The sequence below is a fragment of the Macrosteles quadrilineatus genome, unplaced genomic scaffold, assembly GCF_028750875.1.
Source record: "Macrosteles quadrilineatus isolate MER2022 unplaced genomic scaffold, UCM_ALF_1.0 Scaffold_6__1_contigs__length_79288215, whole genome shotgun sequence".
Lineage (NCBI taxonomy): Eukaryota > Metazoa > Arthropoda > Insecta > Hemiptera > Cicadellidae > Macrosteles > Macrosteles quadrilineatus.
In genome coordinates this window covers 69,285,955-69,308,220 of record NW_026542599.1, presented here as the reverse complement: position 1 = coordinate 69,308,220, position 22,266 = coordinate 69,285,955, and the positions used below count along the sequence as shown (strand labels likewise).

Sequence of the window (22,266 nt, the reverse complement as noted above, 5' to 3'; positions counted from 1 at the left end):
TATTACTTCCTCTAATATTCACACGTACAGTTTGTAAAAATACTTCAGTGTGTGCATTATTAGCTAAATTACTTTCACAAGGTACTAAAGTGTTATCATTAACGTTATTTACATCAGATTTTTCTTGAGACTTGTTACACATTACTGTTGCATGTCGACCATTGCAAAGAGAACAGTTTAATCGAACATGACACATCTTACTGACATGGCCATACTTTGTGCAACGATAACAACATCTGTTACTTGACATCAAGTTTACCTTTTCTGAATGTCTCAGATCACTACAACTCTTACAGTTTTCTGTCAAATGTTTTTCACCACAAAAAATACATTTCATAGGGGTTTTACCAACCTTTTGGTTAACAAGTCCAGTTGCAGTTTGTATTGATTCCGTTTCGTCACTTAAGAATGGTTTGGATGACTTACCAAATTGTCTCTTCGAGTCCCCAAAACCTGAGGTAGCAAGTGAAATTCTTTCCTCATTTGTCACTTCAATTCGCAGAAACTTCAAAAGCGCATCGAGTCTATTCTTCAAATCAGCTTCTGGATCAAAGTCGGGATGACGTTGCCACGCCCTTAAAAGATCCTCTGGCAAACACGACTCAACTAATGGGTAAAGAATAGCCGCACATTTATCAGTAGTTACTCCTAATGTGTCAAGAGCTCTGATTTGACATTCTAATTTATCAAATAAAGTCGAAATCACTACCTTTTGGCTCAAGTTATTGAGTAGCAGCTTTAAAAGTTCTCGAACATAGACTTCTATCAAAAGATCATCCCTTCCAAAACGACTTTTTAAACTCTGAATAGCATCTCTATAATTCTCTGATGTAGCAGGATAGCTATCTACAATTTGTCTCGCTTTAGAATTTGGAATAGTGGCCTGAACTAAATAGTGGAACTTATCAACATCATTAATAGAGGGATCTTCATCTATCCTCTTAAAAATTCCCCAAAAAGGAAGCCATTCTTTAAGATTCCCGCTAAATTGTACTAGTTTAATCTTGGGAAGTTTAAGCTTAGTCTTTAAATTTGAACTTCCACTCTTAGCTGAATTACTACTGACCAAATCATAATCTCTAGACTCATTCAACCTACTTTGTACCAAAACATTTACTTGATTATAGGTTTCCAAATAACTATAAGCTTTAGACACTTCTTCTTCAAGAATTGCTTCACTTTCCTCAAATTGAAATAAATGGTCAGATATCTTTGTGTCTAAATTCTTTAACTCTTCATAAACCATACTTACAGTTTGAAACCTACCTTTCAATTCATCTAAGTGAACCGTTTCCTGTGTGAGTTCATCCTTTAAATGGTTCACTAGTCTTGAAAAGTTTGCCCTGACAACAGTTCTATGTTTCTTGTTCTTATTAAATTCCCTAACATCAGTTTCACTCATCATACTGTCCTGTCACGGTCGCCAAATGTTAAAACGCGATACTGATTCTTCTAAAAGGGATATACTTTTAAAATAATCTCAAAAAACATAGTACAATAAGAACTTCAATTTTAATCAGACATAACTATTCAAGACCATTTCTAACAATCAAACAAAAGGAAAAACACTAATTGCAAAATGTAAACAAATAAAACATCTGATGAATTAAATTAACATATAAATAATCATCTAGAGACAGTCATTTTCAACAGTTATTTCCTGGGTTTGAACACTCTCTTATTTACATTGAAATAATCACCGATTCTTAAAACTTACTATCACAATAAGAAATAGTCATGATCATAACAATTTTGTTAGCTGAATATTCCCCAGTTGTGTGATATTCTTGTATATTTGCTACCCAACAACACAAAGCCATACATTAGCTTGAGAGATTAATTGCTGCATTGTTCCTTTCAATGGTCTATGCGGCGCTAAATCAAGCAGTGCAAAGCTATTAGCAAACTCTGCCTGTGAACAATTTATAATGTGTTCTATATTGACGCAGTTATCTAATGAACAAACGAACATTTTCTCTAAAAAGGTTAATTTTTCATTGCTTGATTTGGATAAAAAGTATTAAATAATACAAGGTACGTCAATCTATTAAAGTTGACTAATTTTGAATAAAAAACTATATCTGTTGATGCAAAATAGTCACACGAAGTTAAGTGATCGTAAAAAACTAAACAGATTAAAATACGATAAAAATGTCAACCAAATTGTTTGAACAGAGATTCAGATGTCGTGGCATTACAAACCTTGTAAATTACTCCTAGAAGCAGTCTCATAAATTCCGCAGGGCGCTGACAGGTCTGCTAATTTATACGAGTCCTTCCTCACGCCAACTACTTGGATACGGACAACCAACTTTGCATTAAAATCTATAAAAATAGTCCCGGAACTCCAACCAATATTTTAGGGCATTGTTCCTGGGTAAGAAACATATCTAAATATCATATTTAAACTATCCGGAAGTCCATAGTTACTCACACAGCCACCATTTCTTTTTTTTTATAGAAAGTGGTTAAATATAAGAAATTGAACATTTGCACAAACATTTTTGACAAATAGACAAAGCTAAAAAAAGTTATGACAATTTTCAAAATTCCCAAAAATATGGCGGCCATTTATGATTTTGTTTCTTAAACTCAAAAACCATTGATTTTACAAATAGTTTACAAGAATTAATATTAACTAAAATATGGCAGGTTTAGTGATACGCGACCGCTGGAGGTTAGTTGCAGTGCATGCCGAGGCATGCTGTCACGTATCACTAAAGCTGCCATATCTCAGTTAATGTTCGTCCAATCTTAGAAACTAATTGGTGAGCAAAAATGATATTTAGATATGTTTCTCACCCAGGAACAATGCCCTAAAATATTGGTGGAGAGTTCCGGGATATCCTGTATAGCTGTATTTTACCTTTAAACAACTACTTCATGGTGTTCACACGTATGAAAAAACTAACCAAAAAGGTCCAATTTATAAGATGTGCTATTTAGTGTTCATCAGGCTTAATTTGGAATACAATTTTCATCCGTATATTAAGGGGGTTATCCTTTACAATGAATAAAATAAAGAGCTTCAAAGTATTTGATCTATTTTCTATTGTTGATCTTTTACTCATGACTTGCCAAACTCAACATTCTTGCTCATTTATTGTATCGTAATAAGCTTTCTTTCAACAATAATATTTACGCATACACCATTGATAATTATTTGGAAACAATGAGTAAGAATGTATTAATCTGAGAAGTAAAATCTTTCACGTTGTATTGCCTAAATGTTTAAGTTTTTTGCAAGCATAATAAAGTTTGTCATTTGAAAAATATTTTATTTTTATTTTTTGATGTTATGATTATTGAAACATCAAACTAGTACGAATACCTGTTAAAGTACACAAGGGACTTTAACTTAATTATTCGGTTTTATTAGGATATAATCATTTGACCTGTAAATGAGGGCAATATTCATAGCAATTGAGAATAACCAGTTTATCTTGTGCTTAGGTAATTATATGGATAAGATTAAGTGCAGTAATAGAGTTGCAGGGGCGTCCCAGGCTTAATAGGTAGGCCGTATTTACTGCAGTAGTTTGAGGTGGCTTGTACATTATATATTCTTCAATTAGTTACTTCCAATAATCCAAATAAATTTATTTTTTTATCGAACGGCTACAGATTTAAAAATATATTTACATAAAATTTCACAATTTGTATTTCAAAATTATATTTTAGTTTGACTGATCACTAGGAAAATGATATAACACTGTTGTAAAACAATATACTATTATTTGAATTTGTTTTCAAAACGAAATTTAATTGGTCAAGTATGATATACTCCATGTGCAACTATATATCTAGGATCAGTTATATTGAGTTATATACCAAATAAAATCGAATAATACGTGTAACCTTGTTTTTTTTTTATAATAGTGGGGTTTTTTCTTAATAAATGACCAAATGTTAAATTGGTTTATTTAATAATATATACATTATGTGAATGATTTAATACTGCTGATGATCATCCAGTTATTAAAGTTAACACTGATATTAAACATTTGAAAGTAGCAATAAAAGTAAACACCTTTGTCGTGGCGGAGAAGGAATAGAATCAAAGATTCAGTCAGACCTGTGCGTTACATTATTCAGTTCATTCTTCGGTGGAACCTCTTTGAGAGCCTCGAGGTAGGCCTAACATTCCATGTTAAAATATGGGTTTATTTTAATACCTAAAGTAATAAAATAATATTAACTTACTGTTTTAGAGAATTTCATTTAACAAAAAATTCACGTAATCTTTAACGTTGAAAAAGTAATATAGGCAATGAAAAATTTTATCGAAGTAACATACCAGATTTTTGGCTGACTCAAAAAGTTTTAAGTACCGTATTTATATTCTAATTATTTACTTTCATTATTATGAACATGAAAATTAATATTTATCTATCCTCCATATAGTTATACTGTATAAATATAAGTATATCATGAAATGTCCGTACGAATGTTATATGAATAGCATTCACGTTGAGTGAGGAATAGGTTTCCATTAGTAGTTGGTTCAGTTTATAGGATCAATCATGTCAAGTAATGCAAAGTGGATTTTGTAGTTTATCAGTTTAATCTCCGATTTGTTTTCCCATTGCAACACTGTCTGTTCTGTGGTAAACGACTCTCGAGAATCAAAGTCTGAATCAAACATATCTGTGAATTTGAGATTATTCCCTTTATGTATAAAAACGAAATTCTATTATAAGTCAATTTAATTTTGTCAAATGCATGGATCTGCTATAAGTTTCTTTATAACTTTTGTGTTGGTTGATGGTTTTTACTATGTAACCTTTAACACAAAAATTAAAACATTTTCCAGTCTAGGCTTTACTTCAGCCCGGTCAAGTCCGTTTTTGTCGTTGTCCATTCATGTGCTTCGTGTTGTAACCGTATATTTATTCTATGTTTTCGTGTTTTATGTATTTTGTTTTATTTGTTGAACTCTATTGACAACCTTCCAATGAAGTGATTAACTTGACACCTTGAGGCCTGAAGATGGTTTGACGGAACCGAAACTAGTAGCTAGAAAGCAACAAAGGATTACTATTTCCGGGTATTGTAAACCATTATCAGTATATTGAAAAAAATATTCTTTCCCCAGATACATCATATACATTTCTATAATTTGTAATAAGACCTTTTCAGATGTGTTTTTCACGATTTGAAAATTGTCAACTCGTAGTAATCTAAAAATACAACTGCTCGTCTAACCAGGTTATTCAACAGACAAAATAACTGCGATCCACCTTAAAGGTTGACATATCACGTGACCCTCGCCTTGAACTTTTTACCTCCATTACAAAACATAGAAATCGAATAACAACGATCATAATGAACGGACAAAAAACAAGCAAAATACGCAAAATACTTAACATAATTATGTGCTTCTTACCACAACATAAAAACCCCTAAAACCCCCTGTTTTGGGGCAACGTAAAAGATATGTTAATTTGTTTTATTATTTTCTATCCACTTTCGTTATTTATTATAAAAATAAAAAAATAACAGGGCATGTTTAAAGTGTCGTTTATAATACAAACAAAGTAAGGAAGCGATTCGAACTAGTGACCCTCAGTTTTTGGCACACCCTGTATTTGAAAAAAGTTAAAAATATTTTTACGTTTTTCCTTGGGGTTGATTTAGTGGGAAATAATTTTATTTCGTCCTTGTACGTTAAGCCGTTATCCCGTAATCAATTTGAGACACCTCTCGTGGGACACCCTGTATAATAGAAAGAAATAGAACTTTATTGGAATATGAAATTGATTCACACAAAAAAGTAAAATACTTTTATAACATCTATACTTATTTAATACGCAAGCAGGTTTTTTGTGACAATTACTCCTCCGAAACTACTGAACCGATTGTCATGTTTTTGGTGTCATGGGAAAAAACGTAACGTGTAGTTGTGCAGGAAATCTTTTTAGGCAAATAATTAAAGAGTGAGGCCCTAGGGTGCTTTTAATTTTCGTATTTCTCCATAAGATTAATATGGGAAACAAAAATGGTTATGAAACTCCAGCTGTTGTTAGAAATTAAAAGTGAGAAGAAGAACATATGTTAATTGTAAACAGTCAACAAGATTGCTATTCTACCAGTTTGCTACAAACATTTACTGACTTGGTTTAAATGAAATAGTTTAGTTTTTCATTTGGGTTGGCGTAAATATTACAATGGAAAAAAGCGAGAGAGCCTGGATAAATTTATATAATGGCTATTTGTAGAAAACACTAAAAAACAAGATCAGCTTTGGAAAAATGATAAGATATTTACAAGAAATGTTGATTATATCGAACTGTTATGCACATATTGAGTATTTCCATAATCTTTGAGTCGAATCTTTTAAAGTAATCAGAAATTATAAATGTTATTCGTTTTAAAATAACACCTGTAATACTTAGCAATTGCTTGAATTCGAGAAACAGGGACACTGTAGTAGTAAACTAAAATAAAAAAAAAAAATATAAAAGCATATTAACGCATGCAACTATAAAGAATAATGTGGAGTTATTTGTTCGAAGTGAACATTATATCTAAAACAATACGGGAGTAAAACATTTTCCAATAAAAAATAACTAAAATTTCTACAATTATTTTAGCACTATTTAGACCTAATAAAATATATTCCACTATACTAATAGCTATTGCATAGCCTAACAATTTACCAGGCTCTTAGGCTAAGTAATGTAACATGTTTGTGCACTGACCCTGTAGAACTAATTTCTTAGCCTAGTTGTGTGATTATATACTTAAACTGTTACTGTGAAATTCTTTGTCATGGGAAATAGAAATTAAATTATCTAGTTTTAGAAGGAGCAGTAGCATATTAACTTTAAATTAGTAAATTTAATTAAGAATTTACGTGTTTAATTAGTTGTGTCAAACATTTTTTCTTCACAACTTTACGATTAACCACCCCTATTTCCTGGGGTTTGACTCTTTTATATTTACATTAAAACCATCATTAATTCGTAAAACCTATTATTTAGGAAATACTCGTACCTATTATTTAAGATACCGTACCTATAATAAAGGAAATACTTGTGATTGTACCGATTTCATTTTTTTAGCCTAATATACAATTGTGTGATATTCTTGTATATTTGCTACCCAACAACACAAAGCCATACATTAGCTTGAGAGATTAATTGCTGCATTGTTCCTTTCAATGGTTTATGCGGCGCTAAATCAAGCAGTAGAAAGCTATTAGCCTGTGAGCAATTTATAATATGTTCTATATTGACACAGTTGTATAATGAAAAAACAATTCTTTTTCTCTCAAAAGGTTAATTTTTCATAGCTTGATTTTTAATGTAAAAGTAGGAAATAATAAAAAAACCGCCACTCTATTATGGTAGACTAATGTTGAATAAACAGTATACCCCTACCATGTAGCCAATTAGGTAGTATACTTTAATTTAGGAAGAATCTAAATTTAAGCTGGTAGTAGAAGTGAGATGAATTAAAAGACTAAGTGGGCCAAAGACATATATATTTTATGTTTCTCAAATTTCACAAAATACACTTTCCCAATAAAATGAATTATGGTCTTATTACTTCAAAATATTTTAATATATAATAAAATACTGGAAAGATCTTACTTTAATTAGAGACACTGGGTTTAATGGTCCGAACTGGCACTAGCAGATACCATGCAAACTAGAAGTGGTACAAAGAAACTACTGGACCAAGAAGTGGTAGTGCCAAGCATAAGAAGAAGTGGTTGATATCTGTCTGAAAACATCACACAAACCCAATAAAAACTATTCTCTACAAATTCTAACAATTTAAAAGTGGATTTAAGATCCTTATAACACATTGTGAAAATGTGCTTCTCCTAAAAGAAAACTCGACAGGTCTGTATGAACTATACTTGTTTTCTTTTCTTGTAAAATACATTAAAATTGATTTGAAAACTATTCTTTACTTTAAACATTTTTCCAAAAATGATTTCTACAAATGCTATATACAATAAATCTCCTAAAATCTTATTATTAAACAACACTAAAATCTACTTACAATTTCTACAGCAACCACATTTTAGTAGACCATTATTTCCAGTGAACTTAACTGACCAACTTGAATTGGTTATCTATGACCACTACCAACCCTACAAAACTAAATCTTTTAAACTGCTGGACACTATTTCTTAATCTTACTCTAGCCAATGATTATATAATTTTAATTTTGTTTTGTTATTTCAATTAAAACTAATTCCCATCGGTACAACAGTCGATGTTGATGCAAAATAGCCACATTACATTAAGTGATAAAAAAAAACCAAACAGATTAAAATAAGATAAAAATGTCAACCTAATTGTTTAACAGAGATTCAGATGTCGTGGCATTACAAAACTTGTAAATTACTCCTAGAAGCAGCCCCATAAATACCGCAGAGCGCTGACAGGTCTGCTAATTTATACGGGTCCTTCCTCACGCCAACTACTTGGATACGGACAACCAACTTTGCATTATAATCTACAAAAATAGTCCCGGAACTCTCTACCAATATTTTAGGGCATTGTCCCTGGGTAAGAAACATATCTAAATTACATTTTTAAATTGTCCGGAAGTTAATATTTTCTCACACAGCCTCAATTCAGTTTTTTTTTTCACTTATTAATTTTTTAATGAAAAGTGGTTAAACATAAGATATTGAGTTTTTGCACGAATATTTATGAAAACTAGACAATGCAATAAAAGTTATGACAATTTTCCAAATTCATAAAACAAAATGGCAGCCATTTATAATTTTGTTTCTTAAATAACTCAAAAGCCATTGATTTTACATATAGTTTACAAGAATTAATATTAACTAAAATATGGCAGGTTTAGTGATACGCGACCACTGGAGGTTAGTATAACTGTATTTTACTTTTAAACAACTACTTCATGGTATTCACACGTATGAAAAAGATACCCAAAAAGGTCCAATTTATAAGATATGCTATTAAGTGCTTAACATGCTGAATTTGGAATACAATTTTCATACCCCTTACAATGAATAAAATAAAATCGCTTCTAAAGTATTTTATATATTTTCTATTGTTGATGTATTACTCATTACTTGATAAACTTAATCTTATTGTTCATTTATTGTACCATAATAAGCTTTCTTTCGGCAATAATATTTACTTATAGACCATTGATAATTTAGAACCAATGCGTAAGAATGTATTAATCTGAAAAGTAAAAAAATTCACGTTGTATTATTAAAATGTTTTGGCAAGCATGATAAAGTTTGCCATTTGAAAATTATTTTATTTTTATTTTTTTGTATTATGATTATAAAACATTACACTAGTACGAATACCTGTTAAATTACACAAGGGACTTTAACTGAATTATTCTTTTTTTATGAGGATTTAATCGTTTGACCTTAAAATGAGAGCAAAATACAGAGCAATGGAGCCCCCTACCCCTTTATCTTGTAGCTAATTCTTATTTTCTTAATTTCTTATAGGTAAGAAAATAATATAACACTGTTGTAAAACAATATACTATTAATTGCTTGTTAATTGTTTACAAAACTGATTCAATTGGTCAAGTGAGATATACACCATGTGCACCTAGATCTAGGATCAATTATATTAATTGAGTTTTACAAAATTAAATAAAATAATACGTGTAACCTTGTTTCTTTTTTTATAAAAATGGGTTTTCTTTATAATAAATGATCAAATGTTAAATTGGTTTAGTTAATAATATATACATTATGTGAATGATTTAATAGTGGTGATGATCATCCAGTTATTAAAGTACACACAAAGACATTACACATTTGAAAGTAGCAATAAAAGTGAACACTTTTGTCGTGGCGGAGAAGGAATGGAATCAAAGATTCAGTCAGACCTGTGCGTTACATTATTCAGTTCATTCTTCGGTGGAACCTTTTTGAGAGCCTCGAGGTAGGCCTAACATTCCATGTTAAAATATGGGTTTATTTTAATACTAATACCTAAAGTAATAATATGATATTAACTTACTGTTTTAGAGAATTTCATTTAAAAAAAAAATCACGTCATATTTAATGTTGAAAAAGTGATGTAGGCAATGCAAAATTTTATCGAAGTAACATACCAGATTTTCGACTGACTTAGAAAGTTTTTAAAGTAGTGTATTTATATTCTAATTAATTACTTTCATTATTATGAACATGAAAATTAAAATTTATCTATCCTCAATATAGTTATACTGTATAAACGTAAGTATATCATGAAATGTCTGTACGAGTGTTATGTACTCAAATATGAACAGCATTCAAGTTGAGTGAGTAATACGTTTCCATTAGTACTAGGTTTAGTTTATAGGATCAACCACGTCAAGTAATGCAAAGTAGATTTTGTAGTTTATCATTTAATCTCTGATTTGGTTTCCCATTGCAACACTATCTGTTCTGTGGTAAACGACTCTCGAGAATTAAAGTCTGAATCAAACATATCTACGAAACTGAGATTAATCCCTTCATGTATAAAAACTAAATTCTATTACAAGTAAAATTAATTATGTCCCATTAAAAACGCTTGGATCTGCTATTAGTTTATTTATGACCTTTGTGTTGGTTGATTGATTTTACTATGTAACCTTTAACACACAAATTAAAACATTTTCCAGTCTAGGCTTTACTTCAGCCCGGTCAAGTCCGTTTTTGTCGTTGTCCATTCATGTGTTTCGTGTTGTAACCGTATATTTATTCTATGTTTTCGTGTTTTATGATATTTTTTTATTCGTTGAACTTTATTGATTTGCATCCACCATCAATTCATACATTCATACATTCATTCATTCAACAAAAACACACTGCATACGATTTGAACTGTTTTCGTATTTTTAATAATATTTAGCACATTAATAATGTCTCAAGAAAGCAAGGAAGTCCACTACTCAAACCCAAATCATGAGTTAAAACTGTAATTATATTATTAACATGCGTGAATAAAATAAACTTATGTTATTTTAATAGAAGTCGTGTGAATTTTAAAATAAAGTGAATTGAATAGGAATTAAATGGAGTAACACAGGCTTGAACATGGCCCTTAATGAGAAGAAAATAATAATTAAAGAAAGACATGTTTCCATCATTTATTGATATAACAAATTAATCTACAACAAACAACTAATAACAAACAAATCAATCAACATCAATATAACAAATCAATCTAATGGCCTAACAAATAATTTAAACATTTACCTAGACAAATCGTAGTCCTAGTACCTTATTTATACATACATGCTTGCCTATTAGGATTAAGGCTATGTTCATAAAAAGAAAGCAGTAAAAAACCTTTCGGACCAACAGATGAATCAATTTAAATGACATAAAAAATATATAATATAATAAAAAACTCTATACAATAATTCAGTATGGAGTATTTCTCTTATATATAATGGTAACGATTATGAGTTTTAGTGATCTAATATGTTAATCGTGTTAATTTTTAACCTATAACTTACCAAACTAAATAAAATAACGTCAAAATTTCATTTAGTTGTGATGTTCATCTATTGCATCACACTATGTGTTACTCCCACAATATTATTTATTTATTTTACATTACTTATATTGGGAAAAAAATATTGGAATAAAATAATCTGAAACCCAACTTGCTATTTGATCAATGTTTTTCTGTCTAAATTTATGTGACTTTGCAAGCGTGGGATACTAGAATCGGTTTATTATTATATATTTGTTTATTTCAAAGAGACTATAATCATTTGAACATTGCAGTAAAATGACACATATATTACAAAATGATACACATAGTACAAGAGGGCAATAGAACAACCCGTTTATCTTGTGCTTAGGTAATTCTATGGACAAGATTAAGTGCAGTAATAGAGTTGCAGGGGCTTCTCAGGCTTAATAGGTAGGCTGTATTTACTGCAGTAGTTTGAGGTGGCTTGTACACTAGATATTCTACAAACAATAAATTAATAGCGTTAATGAAACTCAATACATTATATGAGGCTATTTACTGGCGTTGATTTTACATGGTAATTTTTAGTATATTTTAAAAATAAATTCAAATGTTATTTTTCATTTTGCATTAATTGATTTTTAATTCCATATTAAAAAGAACATTCAAACAGTAAGAAAAAATAAATACAGTAATGCAATCTGTGATGCAAGAGAGATATGAAATGGTAATTTTGCCCTGAAGTACTATTATAATATAAATAATTTAAAATACAATCATTATAATGACAACAAAATATATTTTATATTTTTAATTAATATAAGCATCTAAATAAATTTTAATCTAAAGTAAATTGCTATACAGTGCACAATAAGCTGTTCCAGCTGCGATGCAATTCCATGGTTACTTATAAGGCAGGCCCTTCATAAAGAAAAACAAATAGTTATATAGTATGTAGAAATACATATCTACCATTTGCACGCGAATTTTCTGATACTGTATCTTAGTATGAACAATTAAATTCAATCGCACAATAAATTAATTCACATAACCTTTAGACTGTTTACAATCTTATTTATCGGTGTAAAGCTAGTTTTCAATGTAAAACTAAAACTGTACTGATGTAACCATCGTAGGTCTCGAATTGTGGATATTTATAGCCATGATCTGTGGAAGTCATACTCCCTGGTGTGGATTAACGTCCACACAAGTGATTACTACGACTATACGCAGTAGCATCCTGATAATTAGACCAATTCGTTAATAAAAAGGCAAAAATGTGGTTTGGATTCCACTATAAACTGTAGGTCCCTTAGTTTTCATTAGCTGTGTAGCCTACTTATCACTACAAGATCGCGCCACAATATAAAAATTAGACAAAACTAGATTAATAGTTTGTCAGTTTTTTCAAATTGCTGATTACAGACCTGCATCATTAATTACACATTCAGTTAATGTTTTAACAGTCGCTTAGGTCTATAAAGTTTCGTATCAAGTCATTGGTTGCACACAACTTATCTATTTCCAACCAATTAAAACACGATATCATTGCGAACCCGTTAGCAATCATCTCCACCAATACATTCCGATTAAATCACAACCCTAAATTCCAGCTAGTTTCTTCATCAGCTCCATCAATTTTTAAAATCATCCCTTAATTCCATTCAATCAGTGAAAATGTCACAGACCATTACGACTGTCAGTGAATAATGTTCGATTAATTCCATTCGGTATTCGCGTCCGGTTGTTTACATTGTATAATTGCATGATAATGGTTGATAAGTTACGACCTGGTAATGTAGGAGTGGGGGTAGGGGTTGGTGTGGTGGGGGAAACGCGGCAACACCGCCAATCCCTCAGTCGTTGCCGGGCGGTTCCAGTGCCATGATGTAGAGTGCGCTAGTGTCGCGTGTGTGTGACCTTTGGATATATGTGGCCAGGAAACTAGGTTTGTTATTATTATGTAGATGACAATCATGTTATTTGAATGTAGGGTTGTTGTAGTTAAGTTGTGTTTGTACAAGGTTTTTTTTGTTGGTGGACATGCAGGGAAAAATATAAAAATGTATTAACTTCCAACGCTTATTAAGGAAATATAAAGATTTATTAGTAATTTGACGGTTTATTTAAGAAAATGGCTTTGGAATCCGCACATGCATTGTTTTTGTGGATAAAAAAACACTCCATAACAATCATAATTAATTATCAAGTATTTACTAAACTTTACTAAAGGCAATGTAAATATACTTAATACGATTTCGATTGAGTAGTTCTTACAAATAATAATTTTATTTTAAATAATTAATACTATTTATTATTTTTGTTGTCAAAAAACTTTTTTGTGACCAACAAATGCTATATGCATATCTAAAGTAAAGATCCAATATTATAGTTCAGTGTTTTAAATCACGGTTAAAAAATAAGTATTTTATAATATAAAAACAACGTATGACACTTTTAACCACTAAAGCATTTGATACTAGGTTTTCCACGCTATAAATTATAGCGATTACAATAGTTGACCCAATGCAAATTTTCGTTTTTCCATAAGATTTTGGTTATGCTTCCATCTTAAGAAAATATATCGGTTTCAAATTCCTATTTAAATATATATTCTTGTGTACTGGAAATAAACTAACAATGTTAAAAATGTATATTTTTTATAAAAAGTAACACAATATTATAAAATCTTTCAAATATATCCAAGCAGTATTAATATTTTATTCCCTTCAGTATATTTTATAAATTTGTAACATTCAACTAAAATTTTGTAAATTTTTTTGGTTATTCACGGTCATATGAGCGTTTATTTACATAGCTTTAAGGAATGTGTGAATGCGCTATATCATTTATACGATTTCGCTTGGATTTGTTCTTAAATTACATTTACCTGTATTAAATACTTATTCGAATATATATTGTTATAAATTATGCTAGAAATTCACCTTTTCTGCAATCCTACAGTGTATTTTATAAAGGTATTTAATTAAAATAAAAGATTAGTTACGTACATTAATTTTGGGGACACAATTATATTTTTGGTGTTAATTATAAAATAAAATATGACTTACATTCTTCTAAAAAAGTAATCAAAATTAAAATTATTAGTTCACGACTGCATTATAACTTACAACGCTTGACGAATTGCAATGTTTCAACTTTAAATTTGACATGACGGTTAACAATATGGTTCTGGAATTGATTTCTTTACGATCCTCTGAGTTTAACATCGTCGTTATCATTTCTACATTCAATGTATAGGAGAAATAATAACATTTTATTATGTACGTTTACAGCCTGTGTTTCATAGAAATCTTTTTAAAACTGCATATTTATGAAAACAATTACTGTATTACTTTCATTGGTTTGACTGGTAATGATTTTGGCCAATGTTTGCCAATCCTAAAAATCCTTTGATAAAATATAAGTTTGACAAACAGTACCAAAAAAAAACAATTTTAACGTTTTCATTTTTGGAAATATGTTTTTTAAAAAGATAAAACGAGATCATATATCGTTTGAAAATATATTAAAATATATAATATATATTTATATTCATTTTTTATATAATATATATTTATAATATCTATTACTTCAAAATTCATAAACTTAATATTTTTAATTCTTTTTAATTCTTTTTAAATTGGGTTTATCTAAAAAAATGTCTTCTTATTATTGTAATATCAATAAAATAGCGTCCAAATTAGATCACATACATGTCCTTTTTATAACTACCATATTATTTTTTTTTATTTGCTATGATATTAAACTAAATATCTAAGGAAATTACTATAACATGCGAAATCTCTTAGGTGATAATAAACAAAATTATATCTTGTTTTAAAACCAAACTATTCATTGATAGAACGTTATTTCCTAATTTATATATGCATTCTTTTTATGTAAATATTCAATGAAGAAAAATGTTATACTTTGTACGAGTAAAAGCGTATGTTCAAGTGACAAACGTTTGAGTGAAACCCTTTTTTACAAAGGCACCACCCACACGTAAATGGCTCAAACGTATATTCTGCTCTTTTACTGATACTTCTAACTAGCAGACAGAATTTAATCCTATTCATTTTTATCATACCTGCATTACCATCATTCCTAGCTCTTATTGATACAATCAATACTTTTAAGGCGTGGTTAAAAAGCTAATATAATTTCAGGTTTTTATAATTTCAATGTTGTCTTGACGATAAGCTCTAGCCCGTGATCTTTTTTCACACAACTTTGAGGTGGACTTTGTGACATTATCACTAAGATAAAATCCAGTGGTGATTTGGCAGGATTTGATCTCACGACCTCAGAGAACTATGACCCATCCTCAACCACTAAACCAGCTCACTCCAAGCCTTTTATGAATGATAAATGCATTATCAACGGAACAGCAAGGGGGTATTTTATATTTTACAAGTACAGCATTCATTAGTAGTATACTTCATCACTAGGAGTGAAAGTGTCTCTTTTTACATCTACGCAATTGCGTACCGAAAAGAGCCCCTTTCGCTCCGTGTAATGACCAACTATTTTCATCATAGAGAACCGTGGAAGCAACTAATAATCGTTAAAATTAGACCATATAACTTCAAGTTGTCATCAATGTTTACATTTCTTTTGTTTGTGTACAACTTAAAATATCGTGTAATTAGTTCATAATGTGTGTTTCAAATAGTAAAAAAAAAAATAGTTTATGTAGGCCTACTATTAACAAATTTTGAGGTTACTAGACTGAAAAAATACCATATGTTTTTTTCTGTTCAGTATTTGAAATTACCTGGTAAACGATTATTTTGCGAACGATTTACAGAACGAAAACGGCTGTTTCCGGACTTTATTTTTTTTAATCTGTTTTCGAATTATTTACATCCAGTTTTTTTATATCCAAATGTTGCTTTTGTATGGTATTTAAACTAGATATTTTGACAAATTTTTGATATATTATCACGTCAAATATGTTGAAAATAACATCAACAGCCAACGTAGTGTCACTCCTGTGAATAAACTCTTGCAAAGTTTTTGGTTTAGTCATATTAAGTCTCAGTGAAAAGCAGCTGCTTAACATGAGTAACTCGGAGGAAGAAGCGTTCGTAGAACCCATGCTTTGGTATGTTTGCATTAATAATGCACGTCACTGTGTACGGCAGGATAATATTTACCTTTGGTGTTAGCAGATGTTTGAAGCTGAAATCGCTAACGGGTGGGAGTTTGGTTCAATTGGAACTTAATTAATGAACCATCAATTGAAATCAATTAAATGATGAGTTTATGATCTTAGTCCCAACGTTTAAAATCTAAAATTACAAATATTATTTTATAATTAGGCTAATATTTTGAAGTATTTTTCGCTACACTACTGTGAAATGACCTGTTTTCTTAACATTTTTATCACCTGCAAAAATTCATCATTACATTGTTTACTACGGAAAAAGAATGTTTACTATGCGAAAGTAATGAGTACTATCTTTTTTGGATTTTGCCGACGCAAAAAAATATTTCCTTGTTTTGTCAACAGTTTTAATTTTATACAACCAAAACTGTAATACTTAAGTAAATATTAACTTAAAATTGATGGGACGTCTTAAAATAAAAATGTCTATGAGTTTTGAAATGTTCCTAACCCTAATAAAGAAATCCAATGTCTGTGTTGGTTAAGAAAACAATTAGTCTTTGTAGTAAAGCGAAAAGTAACGTTCAAAACACGATTGAAAGTATTTTTGACCATTTCAAGTGCTCGATATATCCCGCACTTCAAACATTAGGCTATCTCAAATATGTAATAACTCACTTCCTACTCTAGTTGTTCAATATACTATTTCACTGAGCATAATATTAAAAAAAAATATTAACAGTATAGAATAATAATAATAATAATAATAATAATAATAATAATAATAATAATAAGAAGAAAATGTTTATTGAAATAAAATAACAATACATCGTTTTTACATGCACACAAAGAACACTGGCCAAAGATGGTTTTGTGGTTGACATACAGATTTTTACAATAACTTAAAACCCTATGGAGAGTCCATGAATGAATCACGTCGTATAATTCTTCATCAAATAAACTTACTTCCACTACAAAATATATACACATATACATATGCACAAATACACATATATCTACACTTCATACTAAAAAAGAATAGATAATAAATTAATAAAAAAATAAAACTAAAATATACTGAGAAATTGAACTTATCCTACAAACAGTTAATAATTCATAAAACAAGCCTGTTACTTTTATCATTTACTTTGATACATACTTAAACAACAATATTTTTATTACGATTAACTGTATAGTAACACATTTATTTAAATAACAACTATTTCTGTTACAGTGCATGTGGATTATTTTGTTTATAAGCGTTTCTTGATGTAATACACTTTTTTCCAACTCAACCGAACAAAAAAAGTGTCTTAGTATAGCAAGCTCTAGAATCGAATTGAATATCCAATCTAAAACACGAGATGTTAAATATTTTTATAAAGACTCGTAGAAGGGATTATACAAAAAATAGTTTATAGTGTTTTGACATATGGCTGTTAGGAAAACAAAGAAGGTTCTGTTCTCCCAGAAAATGTGAATGAGAAAATAAGTTTTCTTGCCTTAGTTCTTAGATATATCTTATAAAACGCATGATACACTACCAGTTTTCAAATATTTAACATCAAACAGTTACTGGACATAATTGTCTGGTAAATAACAATTTACGAGAGCTCGCTTGAAGCATAAATTTGTTTTGCATAATTCCAAATTTCATATACATTATTTTCTATTAGTTGGTGTCGATAAGCGTGTTTCATCTCGTGATCGTTAAAAAACTGCCAGATTGCCCTTGGTTAATTCACTGGCAAAACATCATTTCTACTTTTCTTTCTTAAACCCTATTGTAGGTGAAAATCACCCCTCCTTCAGTATACTTCCACAAGGCTGATTCTGGCTTGTCTAAGAGAACATTCCAATGTGTTATATAAAATAATGGACCAGTCCAGTTAGTGGAGAAAGAGTGAAAACAATGCAAAAGCTGGTAAAACTGTTATATTTAAAATATCAATTACCTCGGTAAACTAAGTTTAGGGAAATGAGTGATTCGCGTAGACATGTAAAGAACTTATATTTTTCATTTGAAGTGTGGAAAAAATGTTTGGCTTTTTACAGGTTTATGATATCCACTTTGAAGACGGTAAGTCCAATTTAAAGTCAAAATCGTATTCAAATATATTTCTCAATAGAATGGCCAATTAAACATTTGGGGATCTACCTAGATGGTCTCCCAAAAGTTTTTACAAAAAATGACAATAGTTTTGCTTAACTTTAATGAGGAAAATACATACTTTTTACACACTACTACCATGGTATATAAAAAAAGAACGTGGCGATAGGTACAACAAAATGAATACGGGTTTTGTGCTAGGAACTGACATTTCATCTCAAGATAGTTAGGTAAGGAAGTGGGATAACACAATGTTTGAAAGTTGAACTATATCACTCACTGAATAGGGTAGGTTAAATTATCACTTGTATTTTAAATTAAAGAGGGAAAGACTGACGATCAGTTCGATCAGTTTTGTGGGAGTGGGGCAACAACAAACAATAGACAACATTGTCGATAATTGTGTTACCAATTCCCCAGAGCATTTGATGGTCTCCACAACACAAATGAGGCAGAACTCCATCTTATTCCTACTAGCTCTGTACTGTAGACAACTTAATAGTCAAACACACAGATACGTTGCATTGGTAATTTACTCTGATCTCCATAGGTTTTCTAATAAAAAAAATAACAGGATGAATGTACCCTTTCATAGTAAAAACATTTGTCTTAACTACATATGTTTTGTTTCAAACAGTGCTGGCAAGGCTTTCAAAAAATACAAGAAAAAACCAGAATAATTTATTACTTTTTGTACATTAAATAGGGTCGTTGCATTCAATTTTTCATGTTTTAAATCGTTCCTACATAATTTACGGTTATAAGAGACTAAATCCATGCAGTTGTCCTATACAAAAACCATACTTATGTAAAATATTGACGAAACATTCTAAATTAGGTTTATAAAGTTGAATTGTAAACCAATTTAACAAAAATTATGAACCGTACCACATTTAAACTAAACTAACGAAGAATCATTCTACAACAAATTTACCATTTTCAACTGTAATTACATATTGATTTTACGATTGATTTATAAAATCCAACTGTAAACAAATAGAAAAGGTCAGGAAAAGATCAAATTGATGGTTACTTTGTCTTTATTCGTATATGCCACTACGTTTTAAAAGTAATGCCCATTAAACGCCAAGGCTAAGCTCTAAAAGAAAATGAATGTGAAAAGTCCACTTAAGCACATTTTATCCAAATAAATGTGATTGTCTAAGTAAGACGTTAAAACAAAGGGAAGAGGCGGATATAAAGAAGGCAATAAATCCAGGAGAGCCTTTGAGAAAGACCGATCTCAGAGGAGGCTTGGTCGCCAACATTGCCTGTGTGGCTCCCGGTGGTGCTTAACGTTATCTTCAAATCTACCTCCCACTTAACGTTATCCTCAAATCTACCTCCAACTTAACGTTATATTCAGATCTACTTTAAGCTTAACGCTATCTTCAAAAATAAATTGAGCTTAACGTTATTCTAAAATCTACCCTTAGCAAGCACTATGTTGTTTCCAAATCTACCTCCAGCTTAACGATATCCTCAAATCTACCTTCAGTTCAACGTTATCTTCAAATCTATCCGCAGCTCAAAGTTATTTTCAAATCTACATTCAGTTCAATGTTATTCTAAAATTATGTTATTCTAAAATCTGCCTTTAGCGAGCACTATGTTGTTTCCAAATCTACCTCCAGCTTAAAGTTATCCTCAAATCTACCTTCCACTTAACGTTATCCTCAAATCTACTTTCAGCTTAACATTAACATCAAAAATAGATTAAGCTTAATGTTATTCTAAAATATACTTCCAGCGATCGCTACGTTGTTTCTAAATCTACCTACAGCTTAATGTTATCTTCAAATCTACCTTCAGCTCAACGCTATATTCAAATCTACCTTCAGCTCAACGCTATATTCCAATCTACATTCAGCTTAACGTTATATTCAAATCTACCTTGAGTTCAACGTTATCTTCAAATCTACCTTTAGATCTACGTTATCTTCGAATCTACCTTCAGCTTAATGTTATCTTCAAATCTACCATTAGCTTAACGTTATCTTCAAATCTACCTTCAGCTTAATGTTATCTTCAAATCTACCTGCAGCTTAAAGTTATCTTCAAATCTACCTTTAGCTTAACGTTATCTTAAAATCTACCTTCAGCTTAATGTTATCTTCAAATCTACCTTTAGCTTAACAATATCTTCAAATCTACCTTTAGCTTAACGTTATCTTCAAATCTACCTTCAGCTTAATGTTATCTTCAAATCTACCTTTAGCTTAACGTTATCTTCTACCTGCAGCTTTATGTTATCTTCAAATCTACCTTTAGCTTAACGTTATCTTCAAATCTACCTTCAGCTTAATGTTATCTTCAAATCTACCTTCAGCTTAATGTTATATTCAAATCTACCTTCAGCTTAACGTTATCCTCAAATCTACCTTTAGTTCAACGTTATCTTCGAATCTACCTTCAGCTTAAAGTTATCTTCAAATCTACCTTCAGCTCAACGTTATTTTGAAATCTACCTTCAGCTTAACAATATCTTCAAATCTACCTGTAGCCAAATTTTATATTCAAATCTACCTCCAACTCAACGTTATCTTTAAATCTACCTTCAGCTTAATGTTATCTTCAAATCTACCTTCAGCTTAACGTTATCTTTAAATCTACCTCCAGCTTAACGTTATCTTTAAATCTACCTTCAGCTCAACGTTATATTCAAATCTACCTTCAGCTTAATGTTATCTTCTAATCTACTCTCAGCCTATCTTCAAAAATAAATTGAGCTTAATATCATTCCAAAATCTACCTTTAGCAAGTGCTACGTTGTTTCCAAATCCACCCTCAATAACAACATTATATTCAAATCTACCTTCAGTTCGACGTTATCCTCAAATCTAACTTTAGCTTTATGTTATCTTCAAATCTGCCTTCAGCTTAATGTTATCTTCAAATCTACCTGTAGCCTAATGTTGTCTTCAAATCTACTTTCAGCTTAAGGTTATTTTTAAGTCTACCTTCAACTTAACGTTATCCAAGGTTGTACAGTATATTTAACCCTATCATTATGGTTTTTACTAGTATGCATGGACATACAATATTAGTAATTATATATAACTAAAACACATATGTAATTTATACATTCATGATCAATTATTACCGTCTATAATCTAAATCTTCACCAAGTGGCTCACCCCTATGATTATCTGACACAAAATTAACTTTGTTTGATTGCAGATTTCATGTTCGTAATTGTAATAAAAACAATTAATATATTTTTTTAATTATATGTTAAGATGGACACATTATTGGCTGCATAGCCTAGTTTAAGCATTAAAATTCTAAATCAAACCTTTGCGTAAATTTAAGAGATGTGAGGATGAAAAAAAATTATAATAATAATAGCAGAGTAGCTATAAACGACAGTTTCAATTCAAAGCTTATTCAAAATAAATATATAAGTGTATCAAATAATCAAAACAGTATTATACAATGCACTAGATTACAGTCAATTGGTTTATCCACACAGTAATATTACGTTACACATTACTCGACCGTAATAAAAATTAAAACGTTACACCAATAAGTAGTGAGAAACAATATCTACCAGTTTTTTCCTAAGCTAAGATAAACACTATTTGTTTTCAAATGCTAAACCATCTCTGGCCCTCGAGGTTCAAGCAAATTAA

The 22,266-nt window shown here is 30.2% G+C and overlaps 1 protein-coding gene across 1 annotated transcript in view; it reads left to right on the top strand.

Moving 5' to 3' along the window:
- The first annotated feature begins 13,272 nt into the window (after positions 1–13,272).
- Positions 13,273–22,266, top strand: part of LOC128996763 (junctional adhesion molecule B-like) — a 31,435-nt gene continuing 22,441 nt past the window's right edge. Inside the window, exon 1 of the mRNA XM_054422216.1 lies at positions 13,273–13,359. The gene's annotated coding sequence lies outside the window, so the exon portion shown is untranslated. The remainder of the gene's footprint in view (positions 13,360–22,266) is intronic.